This window comes from Bidens hawaiensis, unplaced genomic scaffold (genome assembly GCF_021521415.1).
Source record: "Bidens hawaiensis isolate Kalapana, Puna unplaced genomic scaffold, B.hawaiensis_p1.1 tig00038176_1, whole genome shotgun sequence".
Classification (NCBI taxonomy): Eukaryota; Viridiplantae; Streptophyta; class Magnoliopsida; order Asterales; family Asteraceae; genus Bidens; species Bidens hawaiensis.
Window position 1 is genome coordinate 1 of NW_027496700.1, and position 7,422 is coordinate 7,422.

Below are 7,422 nucleotides of genomic sequence, written 5' to 3' on the forward strand. Positions count from 1 at the left end.
CCAGATTTGCTCCACCCATCTGTGATGCTGAAATCCCGAAGCGGTTCCAGACTCCGAATATGAAGACTTACGACAGGACCACTGATCCTGAAGAACATGTGGCACAATATAGAGAAAGGATGGAGATCAATCCTATTCCAGAGAGACTCAAAGAAGCTTGCCTATGCAAAGGCTTTGGATCCACACTGACAGGATCAGCATTAAAATGGCTGCTAAGTCTTCCTCCCTTTTCAATTATTACTTCTTTTTCTCACTTAGTTAACTTGTTCAACAGCCAATTTTCCTATAGCAGGAAATTTGAAAAGTTAACCAGTGACTTATACCGAGTTTTCCAACCAAGTGATGAATCCCTTAGGGATTATGTTACGAAGTTTGGAAGGGAAGCCTTGGAAATCTCTAATCTTGATATGGCTACGGCTGTTGAAGCCTTCAATATGGGACTTCAGAGGGGCCCCCCTTTTATGATGATCTTGTGATGACTCCTTGCAGGTCCCTAGATGAAGTAAGGAACAGGGCTCTCAGATTTATACGGTTAGAAGACGACAAGAGGATCCAGGATCGTCTTGGGGGAAAAACGAAACAAGAAACTCCCGAAAAGAATAAAGGATCCTGGAACAGGAACAACAATTCGAAGCCGTACACCAAGTTCAATAATCAGAACGTACGAGCAGTTGAAGAAGGAGACGACAATGAAGACTATCCCTGCATCTCCGACTATTGTTTCTCTATGGACACTCATGGCTTGATCTGTGCCATGAAGGATTTGGGAGAAAAAGCAAGGTGGCCCCGAAAGAATGAGAAGACGACCGACTTCAAGGACAAGTCTAAGTGGTGCGCCTTCCATGAAGATTTTGGCCACATGACAGACGAGTGTATCGGCTTAAGGAGGGAAATTGGATACCTCCTGAGCAAGGGTCACTTTAAAGAACTCCTAGGAAGGAAAAAATTCAAGATCCAGGATCCTGAAGACTTTCCACAAAAAGCAACGCCACCACCACCAGATGCTCATGTAATCAACTTCGTCGTCAGAGATTACGACATGTTTCGAAACTCATGTCCTGCAAAATTAGAGCTTGCAGAAGAACAGAAGATGGACAATGAAAGAAGACCGCTCATCCCCATTACTCGAGTGACTGATCCGAGAATCTTTTTCAATTCAAGGATCCTTTCCCATTACCACATATAGATTCCATGGTGGATGCCACGACAGGACATGAAATGCTTACCTTTATGGATGCTTCCTCTGGATTCCAACAAATTCAGATGGAACCATCTAATCAAGAGGATACAACATTCATGACTCCTACCGGCATATACTGTTATACTGCTATGTCGTTTGGACTAAGAAATGCAGGGGCAACATATCAAAGACTAGTTAACATGATGTTCAAGGATCAGTTGGGCAAGACTATGGAAGTATACATAGATGATATGGTGGTAAAATCAAATAAAGCTGAGGATCACCTTAGAGACCTCGAGGAAGCATTCAATATCCTCGACCAATATAACATGAAATTGAATCCGTCAAAATGCCACCTTGGTGTTAAGGCTGGAAAGTTTCTGGATATATGGTGACTAAAAGAGGAATTGAAGCAAGCCGCAAGCAACTTGAAGCCATCCTCAATTTGAAATCTCCTGCAAATGCAAAGGATGTCCAAAGGCTCAGGGGAAGAATAGCTGCTCTCAATAGGTTCATCTCAAGATCCTCCGAGAAGTGCAAGGACTTCTATGACACCCTTAGGAAGAAAAAGAAGTTTGAATGGAAGGAAAAGCATGAGGCTGCACTTACAGACTTGAAGGATTACTTATCCTCAGCTCCAGCTCTAATGAAGTATGTGGATGGAGAATCCTTATACTGTACCTAGCTGTCTCAGAAAACGCTGTAAGTGCTGTCCTTGTGAAGGATCATGAAGGTAAACAACATCCCGTTTATTATGTAAGTAAAAATCTTTTAAATGTAGAAGCCAGGTATTCTCATTTAGAAAAATTAATTTTTGCTTTGATTATGGCCTCAACCAAGTTGAGACACTATTTTGAAACACATACTATTATTTTAAGAACTAACTATCATGTTAAGAATGTGCTTAGAAAACCAGAAATGTCAGGTAGAGTGGCCAAGTGGGCTGTGAAGCTGAGTGCATATGATATTTAATATGAGCCTAGAACAGCCATTAAATCACAAGCGCTTGCAGACTTTGTGGCTGATTTCAGTAGTGACATGCAAAATGAAGCTGATCTAGAAATCCAACAACTAGAAGAGACTAAGGATCTTTGGATACTATTCACAGATGGTGCTTCCAACGTAAGAGGAACAGGATTAGGGATCCTACTGAAATCTCCACAGGGGGACATATTATCCCAGTCTATAGCCTGTGAGTTCCAAGCAACGAACAACGAGGCAGAGTATGAAGCTTTGATCGCATGTATCTTCAAGTATATATAGATTCATTATTGATTGCTAACCACTTAATGGCTCATATGCTGTTAAAGGTGAAAAACTAATCAAATATCTAGATGTTGTGAAGGAATTAGCAAAATCCTTCGATTTGTTTAGTATTATACAGGTACCAAGGGAAGAAAATGCCGGGGCACATGCTTTGGCAAATTTAGCCTCATCTCTGAAAATTCTAGAAGACACGAAGATTCCAATCAATTATGTTCTCTCACCAGCAATAGGAGAACAAGAAGTTGGGGAGATAACAACTGACATCGTACTTTGGGATCCATCATCCTCAAACAACCAAGGATCCTGGATCCTCCCAATCAAAAAATACATTCAAGATGGAGAAATTCCAGCCACAGAGAATCCGAAGTCTTTCAAACTCAAGGTATCACAATACATTTTATTACATGATGTGCTGAATAGGAAATCTCTTGCAGGTCCATACTTGAGGTGCATCGAGGATCCCGAAATTCAAGAGGTGCTCAAAGATTTTCACGAAGGTGATTGTGGTAATCACACTGGAGGTAGAGCTCTGTTTTCTAGGATTCTAATAACCGGATACTTCTGGCCAACAATGAAGAGAGATGCCATGGAATACTCAAAGAAATGTGATGCTTGTCAAAGGCATGCAAACATCCTACATCAACCAGCAGAACCTATGTATCCTATATCCTCATCATGGCCTTTCATGAAGTGGGGCATGGATAATGTGGGTAAACTACCTAAGGCACCAGGAGGAAAAGTGTTTATGCTTGCTTTGACAGACTACTTCTCTAAATGGATTGAAGCAGAAGCATTCGTGCAAGTCTGAGAAAGGGAAGTTATATCCTTTATTAAAGAAATATTATAACTAGATTTGGTATCCCTTCAGAAATTATTTGTGACAATGGTTCCTAGTTTATCGGGAAAAGAACCACTAACTTTTGTGACAGTTGGGGCATCAAGATGATTACTTCCGCACCGGTACATCCTCAAGCTAATGGTCAAGCGGAGTCTAGCAACAAGATAATCATCAACAACTTAAAGAAGAAGCTAGGATCCATGAAAGGAAAGTGGGCTGAAGAGCTACCTTATGTCCTTTGGGCTCACAGGACAACAACCGAGAATGCAACAGGCCAGACACCCTTCTCATTGGTGTTTGGATCAGAAGCAGTAGTTCCTACAGAAATTGTGGTCCCTACAGCCAAAACAAGCATCCGTGATCCTAAGGCCAATGAAGAAATCCTTCTTGAAGACTCGGATACCATTGAAGAACTCAGAGACCTAGCCAAGATCAGAATGTGGTTGCTGTTGGTGATGATGTGGATGTGGTTGAAAATGTTGAGATTGTTGATGATATGATTGATGCGCTGAAAGAGATAGACGATATGTTAGAGGATGATGAGTTGATAAATGAAGATGATGTTCTGCCAATCGATGAGATCGAAAAGATTGGTGCAGAAATTGTGGTTGAGAATGTGATAGAAGAAGGAGAGATTGTTGAAGAAAATGTAGAGCATGAGATCCCTGTGGTTGAACAGTCGACTATATGTGAAGATGCTGCGGTTGACAACACTGAGTGGGAAGATCAGCCAAACTGGAAGGAAGGCTGCGCTCAGTGGTTTGTAAAGACGAAGAAGCCAGCAGTACCGACGATGTTCAAAAAGTCGTATAATATAAAGGGATATGCAGAATCAAAGAAGGGAATCATATGTTGGTTGTACGATGAAGAGTTGAAACTATTTGTGATCAAACGTTACGACGGCATTCAGTACTTCAAGAAGATGTTAAGATCCCTGAATACCTTACCGGAGTGTGAGGTGAAAGACTTAGCAAGACTGGGGCTGATAAACAGAAGTGATGATAACATGGCGAGAGTAATTGGGAAAATTGTTTGGAAGGAGGCCATTAAAGATAAAAAGTTTGAACTTCTGAAGCCTCAGAAAGGGAAGTTAGTAGAAGACAAAGATAGAGGGATGAGGGCAGACGGCAAACCATGGATGGTTATGAAGTATAAACCAGTCCGTCATTTAAAAGAAGTGCCGATGAAGGTGATGCCCAAGAACGTCTTGAAAGACTTGAAGTGGTGGTACGTGGATTGTGAAACTGCTGAAGCGGTCATGGAGGATGAAGATGAGCAAGAGATCATGAGAGTGTATGATCCTATGCACTTAGTCAATCTGTCTCAAGCTGACTTGCAGGTACTACATGCTAAGAAGATTTTCTACATTCCTGCTTGGAAAGAGGAAGCCCAACTTCACGTGTTGGTGAAGTCAGATGGACTCACGTGATTGGTTGAGATGATCTATTGGCACGAGGATGCATGCATTTCAAAGACCTCAATCTATATAGTCGGAGAAGCTTACACTGAAGGGGAGATCTGATATGGAAGACGCTGGGTGATTGGTAGATTTGTGAAGCTACAGGACAGTTTCAGACACGGCTGGTTGAAGAGCAAAAAGAAGATCATCAGTTAAGAGGGAGTCTGTTGGTGCATGTTTTGTAACAGATGATCTTTCGTGTTTGTTAGAATTGAGAGCAACGGTCAAAGGGGAGACTGTTGGTGCATTTTGTGACCGTCGCTATGCAATTCTGACCAGCGGATCGCCACAGGCGAAGTTAGCACAACTTCGCCTAGGCGAAGTTAGAACAACTTCGCCAACGGCGAAGTTGTAACAACTTCTGCCTTAGGCGAAGTTATCACAACTTCGCCATAGGCGAAGTTATGAACAACTTCGCCTACTGGCCCAAGCCCAAGCCCGAGAAGATGTTTTGTCTATATATATGTGTGTTTTGTTTAGGTTTTGTATCCAGAAATTAGAGTATTGTGTGTTACAGTTTATTTGTCTAAAGAGAGACCGAGAGTGAGAGTCGTGTGGGACGACCCGAGGTAGAGCTCACCTCGGGTCGGCCGTCATTTGTTTACGAGTTTGGTATGTAATTCGTTTTGATTATTATATAAGAATCTGCAGATTTGTTTATCCCGTTCTTGTATTTGTTCGTGTATTTGTTCGTGTACGTGTTTGTGTTCTTTATCTTTACACCAATAAACGAGTCTAGGAGGATTCCGCACTCCTAGACCTCGTGCGGATCTCGTATCGATCAGCGACGTCCCCGGGGGGACCTACACATCTGCATGCTTTGCACAAGTTCTATGGATTCAAAATCAGATGTTGGACTATGGTTTGAATTTTCTGAACACCCCTATTCTTATTGATACTGCTGCATATTTTACTATTAAGAATCCAGTTCAACATTCTAAAACTAAGCACATTTAAATCAAACTTCACTTCATAAGAGATTGCAGTAAAAAAGGTTTGACTGAAATGAAAAGAGTTGATACCAGTGACAATTTGGCTGACCTATTCACCAAACCACTTGACAGAACCAGGTTTAATTTCTTCTGAAAGCCCTGGGATTGATCAACTCTGATGAGATCTGATTAAGGATGTGTGCCTAGTTGTGTACCTCTCTGTGCTAACTGACTATTTCGTTAGAGGTCACATATAATGAATGTTTAGTGAATATGCTTGATTATGTTGCTTGATATGTTAACTGTTATGTGATTTAACTGATTATGTGTGCAAAATTTGACATGATCGATTTGATTGATATGTTTGCATGTTTATCAGTTGATGTGCATCTGTGATTTTAGGATAAGTGTTCTTATTATGAATTACTTGTTAAGGTAAGCTTATCTGACATCATTTCTTAATTGCTTGAATATGTGTTTTATCTAATCTAATGATGTTATTAAGATAGAATAGACCTTGAAAGTTAGTACTGTCTACTTTTCTTGATGATATCATGTTTGATTAAGATTTTATTATGTTACAACTGTTTGTGTCAAAATGAGTCTTATGTCAAAATTAAGTGATAAAATGAAGTTTTTAAATGAATTTTGCATAAATACTTTATTTTGGTCAAAACATGAGCAAGTTTTTTAATGGTGAAGAGATATGATAAGATTATTCAGTTCAAGCTTTAAAGAAGGATTTTTAAAAAAAAAGTCTCAAGTAGTTGTTTTTGCTGAAAATTATATCATTTTCCCAGTTGGAAGGACATGCACTTCATAGGAAAATTAAGTGTATGTTTTGTCCTTAAATCTCTAACAGATTCATAGGATAGCCATTGACCTGAAAAACTGAATGCATTTGGGGCAATAATGACTTGTTTCTTATTCCTTCACTTAAAACTATGTCAATAGCTCTGACTTTGATAGGACATATATTCACATGTATGTTTGGTCCTATTGACCACTTGTGGTCAAACAGGATAGCCATTTACCTGCCAATCAAGAGACATTGGGGTGATTGAATACTAAACTGAACTTATATTGGGAATGATAGTACATTGACTACTTAGCCAATCATATGGATTTAATAGGCTAAAAGGACTTTGTGTAGTCATTAACATGTATGGTTGCTTTCTCACGATGATGTAAAATCTATGGTGATATAAACATAATGAATATGCTAATCTTTATGTGGAGATACATAGTTGTTTTTGCATGTCTCAAGATAAATCTCTCCAAATGATAGGCAGAAAAGTGATTACCCAGTCATACACAAGCCTTTTGTTATTTGGTCAACCAAAAATGAAACATCTTTAAATATGACAAAGAACATGTGTTAGAAAATTTGATAAAATATCAAAAACAAGGGGAAGAATGAATAAATCAACCAAAAGATGATATGTGTTTTAAATATTTTATCAAACAAGAGGGTTACAACAAGAACTACAAAGATGTTGACAAAATATGTCTCATCTTGAATGAAAGGCTCGTTATTTGACAGTAAGTCCAACGTTCAACCTCTATATATGTTTGAATAAAAATTACAAAAAGATTCAATAAGTTCTGTCATACAAAAACAATTTTTGACCAAATACAGGAGGTTGGAGTCAAATTGTGGTGATCTGGTGAAAGCCAAATAAGCTTTGAGAAGAGATATGAGTCATCATGGCACAATGTTGACCATTAATGCATTATGCTACTAAAT